Genomic DNA, 12,798 nt, shown 5'->3' with positions numbered 1-12,798 from the left:
TTTTGATCAACTATAAGGCAGGTTATAAGCGTAATATATATCCTAAAAATTTATTCAGCTTGGCATTAATTAATGCAAACAGTCTCTATGCAATACATTCAAAGCAACAGAAAATGTGAAATTTGTCCAACGTACAAAACATGCTTTTGTTGGGGAACGCACTTCAACAGTACGTTTCTTGCGATTTTCTCCCCCTCAACATTTACAATTGTGTTCCCACAAACTGCAAAAAAGACCGTGCACTGTGCCAAACAGAACTGTGGAGTGTTGAAATCTAATTCCTCTCTCTCTCTAATAGGTGTAAAGACAATAGTCAACAGACCAGACGTGACTTTTAGGTAGTGAGTGGATTTAGAAACTCAAGATTGAGGAGACTAGGCATCAATGATTATCTCTATTCCACAATGAGATCAAATGGCCTTACTGTAAATTTAGATATTTTAGAAGTGAAAAAAATGAGGAACAGTTTACAGTTAATTTATGTTGATCAAAAACAATCAAATATGATCCAAAAGTTTCTTAATAGTGGGTATTTATTTTTTTCAACAAGTTTATTACTTTAGGTCTTCCTTAGTGTCCACAGCGCAGCCAAATAAGTCAATCTCCACACCAATGGCAGTAATCAACTCATGTGGAAAGTGTCAAGTTACACATGCTCCTTGATGACTTCACTACGCATTTGGTGGCAAGCGATAGCTGCAGGGCTAATGATAGGAGACACGGCGTGACCCAACCTCTGGATTGACATTGTCAAACATAATTTGATGTATGTATGTCCACGCTTTCTAAGTGACTCATTGGATTCTTTTAACCCACATCATCATGGTCGATGTTTACCTCCTACGTGGATGGCCAAGCTTTAACATGCTCACTGTTTAAATTTGAAATAAGGGAAGTCATATGTGGGAAGAGACATATGTGTCAGAAGCAAGAGGCTCAGGAGGTAAAAGGTCAGAGGTGAAAAAGTGGTCATTAGGGTTATATGTTGGCTTTTTGTTATGTTTCAGTCGTAAGGCCATCAAAACTCCTTCCAACTATATTTTATTTGATGGACCTCAGTGGCTTTCTTTAATGGGGGCTTCCTGATCTCTAAACTTTTAAAAGCGTGCTTATTTTAATCAGAGCATGTCCTCGTTTGTTGGTTTATGTTGGACTAATGACCTTCCCTGACTCAGCGTCACCTCACAGCTTTTGCCTCCCCACCAACTTCAAATCTATACGCAGTCTTCCATTTTTTAGGACCTCACACATACTGCTCTCACTGGTCTAGGATGGCACTGATGGTTACACAAAATTGAGTACTCATGTGGGAAGGCATCTGCATTTGTACACAATGTTTGAACCTGGTTCTTTTCCAGTTTGAGGAACACCGGTTTAAGTCACCAAAAGACAGTTCTTGTCAAAACTCCTTGACAATACCACAGTGCAAGAAGTCATTTCGATGGGCTTTTTGACTTGGCTGCTGAAACGCAACCAGTTCATCCTTTCCAGATTTCATAACAGCAGGATTGTGTGAAACTGTTTTGAATGTGATTCCGATGCTTTTTTTTTTTGTGACCTCTTTGGAAAGGTTGAAGCGTTGGTTGCTTTGCATGAGTCATGAAAAAAGTTCCTCTGAATGTAAACCATTTTAGATTATTTTCAAATTAAATCCTTTGTTTTGTCATTGTCATCATGTAAATCAGTGTTGTCTCAAATGGTGAATGTCTCACTCACCCAGACCTAAAGTGTCCTATTCCCTTGGTTTTACTCAGGAAATCAGTGCTTTCTGTCAGGCTGCCCCTTCTCCCCCTGAAGCTGCATCTGGCTCTGGACATAAATGGTTTCCTTCAGATTAGTGGGGAAGTGAGTAGGATTCGGACAGGCACTCTGGACACAGAACTTGCCACACTGGCCTCAGTTTCAGAATTAAAGTGACACGTGTCGTCCCAGGTTTTTCACCTGACATTTTTGTCTGCACTATTGTCTAGCCAGTGTGACAGCCCTCACACTATAGTTAGCACATCATCATGACCCCAAAACCACTGGTCCGTCAATCTGAGGCCACTTCTTTTTTCCACATGGTGTTGTGCGTAGTTTCCAGTGGCAGTCCATAAACTAAACTCTCACACACACACACAACCACCCTTACCTTGCAGAACAGCAACGTGATGTGTTTTTATATATCCTATTCAGTATTATTTTCCATTACACTAACTATTCTCTTATTTATCTAATTTATATACTTAACTGAATTATTGTTGTATTGCACTGGAGAGGGGAGCTCTCTAATCTCGTTGCACACTTGAGTACAATGACAATAAAGGGATTTCTGATTCTGATTCTGATTCTGATAAAGTCTAAGAAATGTTCAAATCTTTTCATTCAGAAACATTTTTGTTAATTTGACTTAACATTAGTAGCACTGATAAAATGTATGCAGGGGCTTGGTGGCCATTGTGAATTTTAGGAGTTCCCCCCGAACGGCTGATCGATTTATTCATCAATTATGGCTGCAAAATACTCATTTGCTGAGGAGTGTAACTGATTAAGAACAGCACTCCTGCATTGTCAACTTTAGTTAAGAACAGTAGAGTGGTGCCTTGAGACTTAAGAGATCTGACATGAGGTTTTGAGATAGGAGCTGTCATCGAGCCGTTTTATTTTTTGTTTTAACTTGCATGCATAAAATTCAGCTACAAGAGCTATGTGGTGGCAGTGAACTCATATTATTCCACAATAACAACAATTTGGCAAATCTTGAGAAAGAAGTGGGAGGCACGGGGGCCCGACTGGTAAGCACGATGGCCTCACAGTGAGAGACAGCATCGGTCGTGGGTTCAATCCCGGCTCCAGCCATCCTGTGTGGAGTTTATGTTCTCCCCGTTCCTGCGTGGGTTTCCTCCGGGTACTCCGGTTTCCTCCCACATTCCAAAAACGTGCATGGCAGGTCGATTGAACACTCTAAATTGCCCCTAGGAATGAGTGTGAGTGCGAATGGTTGTTCATCTCTGTGTGCCCTGCAATTGGCTGGCAACCAGTTCAGGGTATATATGTATATGTATATGTATATGTATATGTATATGTATATGTATATGTATATGTATATGTATATGTATATGTATATGTATATGTATATGTATATATATATATATATATATATATATATATATATATATATATATATATATATATATATATATATAATTATTTTAAAATAAATTCTCTGATGTTCGAAAACAATTTCCCAATTGGAAACACAATGTGTCAGATGAAGATTTAGATAAGATGGAATAGGATATATCAATGACAAATTAATGTTGAAACTGGAGGCCGAACTCAGGCTGCACATATGACTTTGCTTAGTAGGCTGCTGTGTTTGACTGTATCTGTCAAAGGCAGGCAGACTTTTAAGTCAGTCAGTTAGTCACTGAGGGATTTAAAAATGGGTTTTGTTTAGGGACATTGTCACCGGTTCCATGATGAAAAGACAAATCCATCATAGAACAGATCAGTCTTGAAGAAAGTCATACTGGAGTTCAATTATCTGCCTAAGCCAAGCAATAATGACAGAAAGGGTTTTTAGTGTATTGGTATTGGTTGTGTAAAACAATAAATATACTTTGCAGTAAAAAACTGGCAACAAAATCTGACTCTGATTGTCAACGGACTACTTCAATTGTGATTTAATTCCAGCTTCCATTTCCAGGTGTTTTTAATCTGCACCTAATACATTACTTAACATTATTCTTATCGAAATACAAAATGTTTAGATGAGCAAAGTAAGTTTACCAGACCAACTTAGAATATATCAAAGTAAGACTTAAATGTGTCATGTTCTCCTGTTTTTTAAACTTTTCATCCAAGTGCAGGCAACAAAAGTCAATACCCCTCTCGTTACTTTGCTTGTATAACTGCATAAAGCCTGTGACCTACTGACACTACATTCTTCTTTTGTAATGCGTGCACACCATGTCTTTTAGTAAAATTATTTGTATTGAATGGTTACTCACTTCAGTATCTTTTTTGGAAATAGAAATGCATGCGCCACAGGGTTTAAGTCTAGAGATGGACTTTGCCAGTCCACACCTTGTATTTCTTTCTCCTGATGATCTCCTTTGTTGTTGTGGGAGTGAATTTAGCGACATTATCTTACTATATGATGAAGTAACTGAATCACCTTGGTTGCATCTTTCTTTTAATCATTGGAAAAATATTTCTGTAGCATTCTGAGTTGATTTTGAATGTTAAATTTCAACATTCCTGTCAACAACAAATCGCATCATGGCCTGCAACACGTTTCAGCTCGGCGTGGTGCCAGGCAGGTGGCTGGTGTTTGATCAGCCAAAGTGAAAAAGAAAAATATAGTGGAGGAGAAGAGAGGATTTAACAATTCTTGGACTGAATTATTTGTTTTCACTGCCAACGTGGAAGGATTCCATGTTTCCTTTGAAATGAAAGGTTGTCAAATAACAAAAAGAGTCAGGTGGAAAAACCTTTCTAAGGATAACATACAACATTTGCAGCTGAGTACTCAAGCAGTTGGGAGTGAGAGCATAAGTGTGATTGCATTACTTCTCGGGAAATTAGAGGATCTCAAAGATAGATTCTAAAAGTGGATTGCATCTCAAATCTCTACTACTGCTATTATTTCTGTTGGAACCCGGGAGGAAATTAAATCGCTAGAAATCGTTGTATTTAGATTTATAGGCTTGATCTATTTGCAATGCAACGCCAGTGGCATATATCAGATGCATTACTTATCTCTAATCCAAATTTGAACACTTTCACAAAAGAAAAAATTCTGGATTGTGTCACTTGAGTCAAATCATTGCATTTATCAATGATTGTTATCCGTTGTTGTTATCACTAATCTCCACAATAGTTTCCAATGAGACATGTGGCACGTTTTACAAATTTATGTTTTTCTGTATGGGTGCTCACATTTTCTGGACTAATAGTAGTCCTCGCTGGTTAGCACAGTGGCCATACAGTGAGAGACAGCATCGGTCGTGGGTTTAATCCCGGCTCCGGCCATCCTGTGTGAAGTTTGCATGTTCGCCCCGTGCCTGCATGGGTTTCCTCCGGGTACTCCGGTTTCCTCCCACATTCCAAAAACATGCATGGCAGGTCAATTGAACACTCTAGACTGCCCCTAGGTATGAGTGTGAGTGCGAATGGTTGTTCGTCTCTGTGTGCCCTGCAATTGGCTGGCAACCAGTTCAGGGTGTCCCCGCCTATTGCCCGAAGATAGCTGGGATAGGCTCCAGCACCCCCTGTGACCCTAGTGAGGAGAAGCGGTCCAGAAAATGGATGGATGAATAGTAGTCCTCGCCTAGTTACAACCATCACAGTCAAGACTCGCGAGCCTTATTAATGATATATCAACCTGAGTGTTCTGAGTGGCAAATCTGCTTTATCCTTTATTTGCTCATGATACTGGGAAATGTTTTTGATTATGATTGTTTGTGATTGTTTGGTATGGCCTACTGGTCTATTTTGTGAGTCTGAACTTTCAACACTGTTTAGTGTATATCATGGAAGATGCAAAGCCTTTAAGAAGAAGAATAGTTCATTTAGTATCCCTAGAGAGAGTGAATTGTGAAATACATGGATCGTACAGATTTTTTTCTTTGCTGGTGTGGGAGGGTAAGTGAGATATGAAATATTGTATTTTGTACTCTGGTGACATTGTTTGACCAGATAGCCTATGGAATTTGTTTCCCTGTGTTTGCATGGATTTTCTGCAGGTAGTGACCAGAGGGGACAAAACTGAATGTCAAAAAGTCCTTTCATCCTGCGTTGCAAAAACATGCATGGTAGGTGAAATTAAAGAGAAAATGCACATATAGTAGATGTGTCAGCCGGCCGTCCACCATGCCGCCCTGGACATAATCAATGTAATACAATATCAAAACAATGGGTCACATAAATGTAGGAATTCATTTAAAAAATATTTACTTCTAAATTAGTGAAGATGGAGTGTGGATAATATTTGGATAAGATGTGAATATAAATTTGATGAACTTTTTGCTCTGTGTTAAAATCAGATGTATTTGGTGTTTTCAATCAACTAAGGTGACATTCTGCATCCTTATATTTTTCTGTGCGTGGACCTTGGTGAAAAAAAGACTGAGTACCCTATTTTCGTGCTGAGTATAAGTCTAGCGCAAAGCGCAGTCTAACTGAACGCATGGGTGGAGTTTTGTTTCGTTTGCTAGACTTTGCACATGTAAAATTGGGCGTTATCAACTTTTTGCACCATTGTGGGTCATTCCTTGGGGCATCCCTCATTTCAATAGCTGATATGTATTTTCCCTCATCACAATTGTGGCATGAAGCAGCGCAACACACTCAAACACAGTAAACACAAAACAAAAAAACTGTCAAGTTTCATAAACAGATCAAAAACAATATGTGTTCATATTTCATGTCACAACTGCTTTAAAATCTTAACAGCTGATGGTATGAACAATCTCAAATTTCTATTGGAATTTGACTTATTAGAAAAGCTCCACCTCCTTCCTGATGGCAGTAGCTGAAACGCTGTAAAAAGAGGATGCTGGGGGTGTGCCAGAATGGCTTTGGCCCTCCGTATATATCTAACTTGGTTGACTGGGATGAGATCAATGACATCAACCCCAGTTATTTTCCAACACCGCTTAACAACACCTCCCAGATTGAAAAAAAACAACAAATTATTGTAAATGTGAGTAAAGATTCCCAAAAATTATGAATGGAACATTTTCAGAAATGAGTTGTCAATGTGAAAAGCCTTTTTTAAAATTTTATCTGTGTTAGCCTCAAAATTCCGCTTGTTGTCCTGAATAAAACAGAAATAGCCACATTCGGGTCCATGCATTACATTGTGAATGATTGTAGTCGGCCAAGCCATGCGATGTGTGGAGATTGGAAACTGCCTTACATCCATTATCATTTCTCTGCATGTGCCTCGATTAAGTGCGGCACCGCCTACACTTTAGGCCAAAGGGTCTAAAGTGTCTATTTTCTACTCAACATTTTGTAACCAAATTTGCAGATGCGTTGACGGGCGAGGCAGGAACGACCAGTGAGGCATAGCACATCTACCAAATTCACAAACACTCAGAACTAGACCATTGCACTTGTTTTTATGACAGGCACAACTTTCTGTCATAAAATTGTCAGATGAGTCGCAGATGAGCACAGACTTAAACATGGTAGACTAGACTTGCATCGGCATAAAAATGAACTCAAGCCCTTTTTACACCTAATGCACAGTCGCCTATTTACCAAAATAGGGCCCTTAGACTGGCTCAAAAACTTCTGTATTTACACCGCTCCGTTTCTCTTCATTAAAGTAAATCAAATAATTGTGAGGGACAACCATTTGAGAATCTTTGAGCTGCATTGGGTTAAGTTGGATGAATGGTCAAGTGAAGATCTCTCAAAAAGAGTAGGGTAGAGCTTGAAAAAAGTAGAAATGACTTTCATGGTCAGACTTTTTTTTTAATAAAATCCTCCATTTCCTTTTGGCCTCAGATTACAGCATCACTTTTCATCATGTCAGACAGCCTTGATGACGGGAGAGCTACATCAGTGGGATAGTATTAAAAGTGAAGTGTTAGCAAATCCGTGGCTCTTATTAGATTACATTCAAGAGGGTCCTGGAGCATCAAATGGTTTGATTTTGATAAGCATAAACACCAACACAAGCATTTCGACTCAGAACTTTAGGCATTTACTAAGCGCCTGACTTTTCCTTGAGAAACTAGTCTCAACAACTTTTGGATGGAATTTAGTCGATTGGTAAGAATTTGTGACGGGTTGAAAAGGGCTTTGCCCTTTGCCTGCAATGAGGCCTGACAGGGTCGTTTCATAGAGTGGAAGCTTGCCCACTGCACTCTCATCACATAACACGCACATGTAAATTGCTACACAAATATGGGACATCCACTCCTCTTAAAAATTCACTATTTTATACAGTAATTAGTTCTGACTGGAGCTTTATTTGCAATCTTGCAAAGTTTGCTGTTAGGTTAGCTCCATTGCAGTGCAGTGCTTAAACAAGGTTAACTAAGAATAACCAGATCATACTTTTTCCCAAGAAATGTGCTTCATAATTTGTCTAGAATTATTATTATTATTTTTTTAGCACGTTTTCATTATCTTCTTACAATGCTTACATACATTTAAAAACGGCCTGTAAGCTGTAAGGTACCACTAGCATAGACCTGCGCACAAGGTACAAACTCCAACAAAGGTGTCATCTGGGTGAGATTACGTCGAGAAAAAATCACTGTGACCGTTTATATGTTGCTCCAACCCAAATTTGGGCGGTGACTGCTCATTCAATATTACAAACGATGGATGACATTATATGCTATACTTGTCAAGAATCTTAATAGTTTGGTGTTCTGTTCCAGTGATAGAAAAGAGAAATAAAAGGTCAAAGTCAAGAAGAAAATCCCGAAGACTGTTCCCTTGTGATAGAAACTGAAAATTGGGAGCATTTTGGATGTTGAACCAAATGGAAAAGGCCTTCAAAACAAAAAGCCCAACATATTCACAAGGCTTGCAATGACGCTATATACAAGCAGTTTTATCCTATTAAAGCATTAAAAAAAACATCAGAACCTATACAGCAGAACAGCTAAACTTAAATGCCACAAAGTTGCAAAGTTTGACATTTAGAAAATCTATAAATAAAATGTGTGCAAAAAGAGAGTTCAAATGTCATCACTCGTGATGTCTTGTGAGACCTCTGCAAATAAAATGCTGTAATCATCAGCGAATCTCACGACACTTCAGCTCTGTGAGTATCTATAAGTTTGCTTTGCTTTTCTTTGGCTTATTAGATTTGATTTTTTATTTATTCTGTTAGGGTACCAGTGACGGAAAAAAGGAAATACGATGAAGACCATAGAACTAAAAATGTATCTTATTGTGCTATGGGAAAATAATATACACGTCTCTGTCCAGGCTGCTCAGTACATGACAACATTTTACTATTTCTACATGTACTATTAACTATTTTTCCCCGATATTACAGCGAACAATGTTTCAATATTATGTAAAACATCACCTGTGCATTTAATGAGGGTGACATTGTACCAGATTCTTTCCATTTCCATTATTTCCTATTAGAGAAATAGTATATAGAATTTGAACAAATTGTTGATTTTCACAGAACAAATAATGTTTGCTTTGAGAGGTTCCACTTTACAATTAAGTACTTAGATGCTTAATATAGCAAGTGGACTCCTTTAACGTGCTATACCGCCACAGCTGTTAACGAGAAAGTAAAATAAACCGCGCAGGTTAATGGGTGTGCTCCAGAGTGTATATTTGATCAGGTTGATGACATCAATCACCTTGAGACGGTGTAATTGCATACAAATAAACTCTCCTACAGTCCAATAGCCATCTATGCTTGTCAGTGTATTTTCAACCAGAATACTTTGTCAGAATAAACTATTATTAATCATGCAACGGTAAAATTCTTGACAACGAACAATAAATGAATGCCTGTATTAGACAATACCCCATTTGAAACACCTGGAAGTTGACTTGTGTTTTAATTGAAAGTACTCAAAAATTACCATCAAAACGGTGGAAATATAGAAGACGCCCACTCGCAAGTGGTCCAAAGTGATGAATGAATAAGGACTCATCCATCACCTCACTTCTGTGCCTAGCAAAGAGCAATGTGACAGGAACGGTCAAATAACGTTTAGCACACGGGGAACCCTGTGTTTGGGGAGAGATTATTACTGTCAGAGCTTTAATGGATTAGCTTGGCCCAGCAAAGGTTCAGCCAATGCGACTCAGAGGCTGTGCATTAGCATAGCTATCAGAGGTACAGGCAGGCAGCAGCAGTTTGGTGATGGACAGATGGAGGTGGCTGGCCAGCAGACAAGCAGCCAGTCTCAGGCCAAGCAGCAAGGAGGCAATTATATGAGGAGAAACAGGGTCATTCATCATTCAGTTCGACACATGTCCAGCCTCACAAAGGGGAGCTGGGAGCCTCAGTTAGCATTCCGAGATGGAGATGATCCTCATTAGATTGGACTGTCTGGTCTGGGAGTAAGACAACAATCCCAGGGTTCATATTTAGAGCATATTACAGCAAAATAATACTAATGACGTAGATGCTGGGATGTTTGGGTGACAGACTAGAGAGGAATCACAGTGACAAAAACAACTTATTTTTGGTCGCCGTAATTATTCACTTCAGAGGAAAATATTACCTTGACCAAAAAAAAAAAACATCAAATAAAACATCATCGTCTCCATCCGTCACCAACAGTGTGGGCAGTTTATTGAGTCAAGGCAATCATTTTAGATTTGAAATAGTTCACAGAACATTGCCAAACAAAACTATCTCAAAAAAGTGTGCATTCATTGTCAAATGTGGCCTTGCCCATATTTTCCCATCAACATACACCAACATTTCTTCTTACGTACTTAAGCCTAAGTCAAGTGCCCTGGTAACGTTAAATATCGTATTGCACCAAAAACTTTGGATCCAGTCACGATATATGCCACGCAAACATAAATGAGACTTTTATGCTATCAAATGTATTAAACTGCTTTTTACCACCTACTTTCACTTGAAAACTGCTCCTCATTACAAAACTAAATAATCTTTTTCCAAGATGGCGGCGCGCATAGACGCAGCGGCTAACAGCTCTCCCTCCCAGTGCTCCTTATTACTTTTTATTAGTGTTTGCTTGCTCTTACTGGCACCAACTGAGGCACAACATCGATATACCTGCTAGGACATCGTGGACATTGGATATCGATGCGAAATAACCATCACAGAGGAATTTTGCTATGATCGCAAAATTCCGGACGAACTAGCGAGGCTGCCCGGCTCACCGTGGCTTGTCATCGGGACCGGGAGGCGGCGCAGGCGACGCAGAGAGAGGAAGCAGAAGCGGGGCTGCAGGTCCGGTGTCTTGCAACGGCTGCGGCGGCAGCCCCACAGGCAACCACTGCCGAGTCTGTACCTCACCAACGCCAGATACGTGGTCCACAAAATCGACGATCTGGGATTACAAATCCTGGGAAACCGCTATGTGCGAGATAGCAGTGTGATCGTCGTCACGGAATCCTGGCTGCACGCAGACGTCCCCGACGCTAGCATCCAGCTGGCCGGGCGCTCGCTACATCGCGCGGATCGGACGAGGCACACCGGTAAGAGAAGGGGCGGGGGGCTCTGTGTTTACGTGCATGAGAACTGGTGCGGCGATAGCACGATCGTCGAGAAGCACTCTTCCCCCGACATCGAGTTCATGTCCGTTAAATGCCGGCCTTATTTTCTCCCGAGGGAGCTAACGGTCGTGATTGTCACAGCTGTTTACATCCCTCCCGACGCTAGCACTAGCACGGCGCTCTCGCTACTCGCGTGCGTCATCAATAAACATCAGCGGGCCCACCCTGATGGCGTTCACGTAGTAGCGGGAGACTTTAATAAGGCCAATTTAAAGACTGTACTCCCAGAGTTTCACCAGCATGTCAATTGCCCAACGAGGGGAGACAACACTCTCGACCATGTGTACTCGAACATCAAGCACGCATACAGGGCCCTCCCACTCGCCCCTCTCGGCCAGTCAGACCACCTGTCCTTGCAGCTCGCACCTGCGTACACCCCTCTCAGACGCAGATTCAGGCCCACCACAAAGACTGTGAAAACCTGGCGTGACGACGCCATGAGTGAATTACAGGATTGCTTTCAAGACACCAACTGGGACCTCTTTGATCATCAGGACCTTGATGTCTACACACATTGTGTACTGGACTACATCAAGTTCTGCATGGAAACTGTGTCCCTACACAGGACTATACGGACCTTCCCAAATGCGAAGCCCTGGATGTCCAGCAGGGTTCGCTCTCTCCTCAAGGCCCGTGACGCTGCCTTCAGGTCAGGCGACAAAGCCCAGTACAGGGTGGCCCGTGCTGACCTGAGCAAAGGCATCAAGCTAGCCAAGGCAATCTACAAGGGGAGGCTGGAGGCCCACCTTGCCAGTAACAGACCACGGGAGGTGTGGCAGGGTCTACGGAGCATCACCAACTTCCATGGCGGCGGCACGACCTCTGTTGACCCGAGTGCATCGCTGGCAGAGGAGCTTAACTGCTTCTTCGCTCGCTTTGACTCGCCCCAACCGTCACACCCCCGCACTTCATGCTCCAACCCCCCCCCACTCATCGTAGAGGAACACGATGTGAGGCGCGCGCTCCTGACGGTTAACCCCAGGAAAGCTACTGGACCCGACGGAATACCAGGCAAGGTCCTCAAAACATGTGCCCACCAACTGGCACATGTTTTCTGCAGGATCTTCAACCGCTCCCTGGCTCAAGCTCATCCCCTCCTGCTTGAAAACTTCCACCATTATTCCTGTCCCCAAAAAGTCACCCGCCGTCCACCTGAATGACTACCGTCCTGTTGCTCTCACACCAGTCATCATGAAGTGCTTCGAGAGGCTGGTTCTCCAGCACATCAGGGACTGCCTTCCTCCCACTCTGGACCCCTACCAGTTTGCATACCGGGCTAACAGATCCACTGAGGACGCCATCGACACTGCTCTGCATGTTGTGCTGGGCCACCTGGAACGACAGCAGAGCTATGCAAGGATGCTCTTTGTGGACTACAGCTCGGCATTCAACACGATCATCCCAGACATCCTCGTCGCCAAACTGGACATTCTCGGCCTCCCTGCCCTCACATGCATCTGGATTAAGGACTTTCTGACCAACAGACCCCAGACTGTGTTGCTCGGCCCCTACACGTCCTCCACCCGCATGCTGAGCACCGGTTCCCCTCAAGGATGCGTGCTG

This window comes from Idiotropiscis lumnitzeri, chromosome 21 (assembly GCF_059441095.1).
Source record: "Idiotropiscis lumnitzeri isolate Australia: NSW breed Sydney's pygmy pipehorse chromosome 21, RoL_Ilum_1.0, whole genome shotgun sequence".
NCBI classification, from domain to species: domain Eukaryota; kingdom Metazoa; phylum Chordata; class Actinopteri; order Syngnathiformes; family Syngnathidae; genus Idiotropiscis; species Idiotropiscis lumnitzeri.
Note: the sequence above shows the minus strand (reverse complement) of the source record.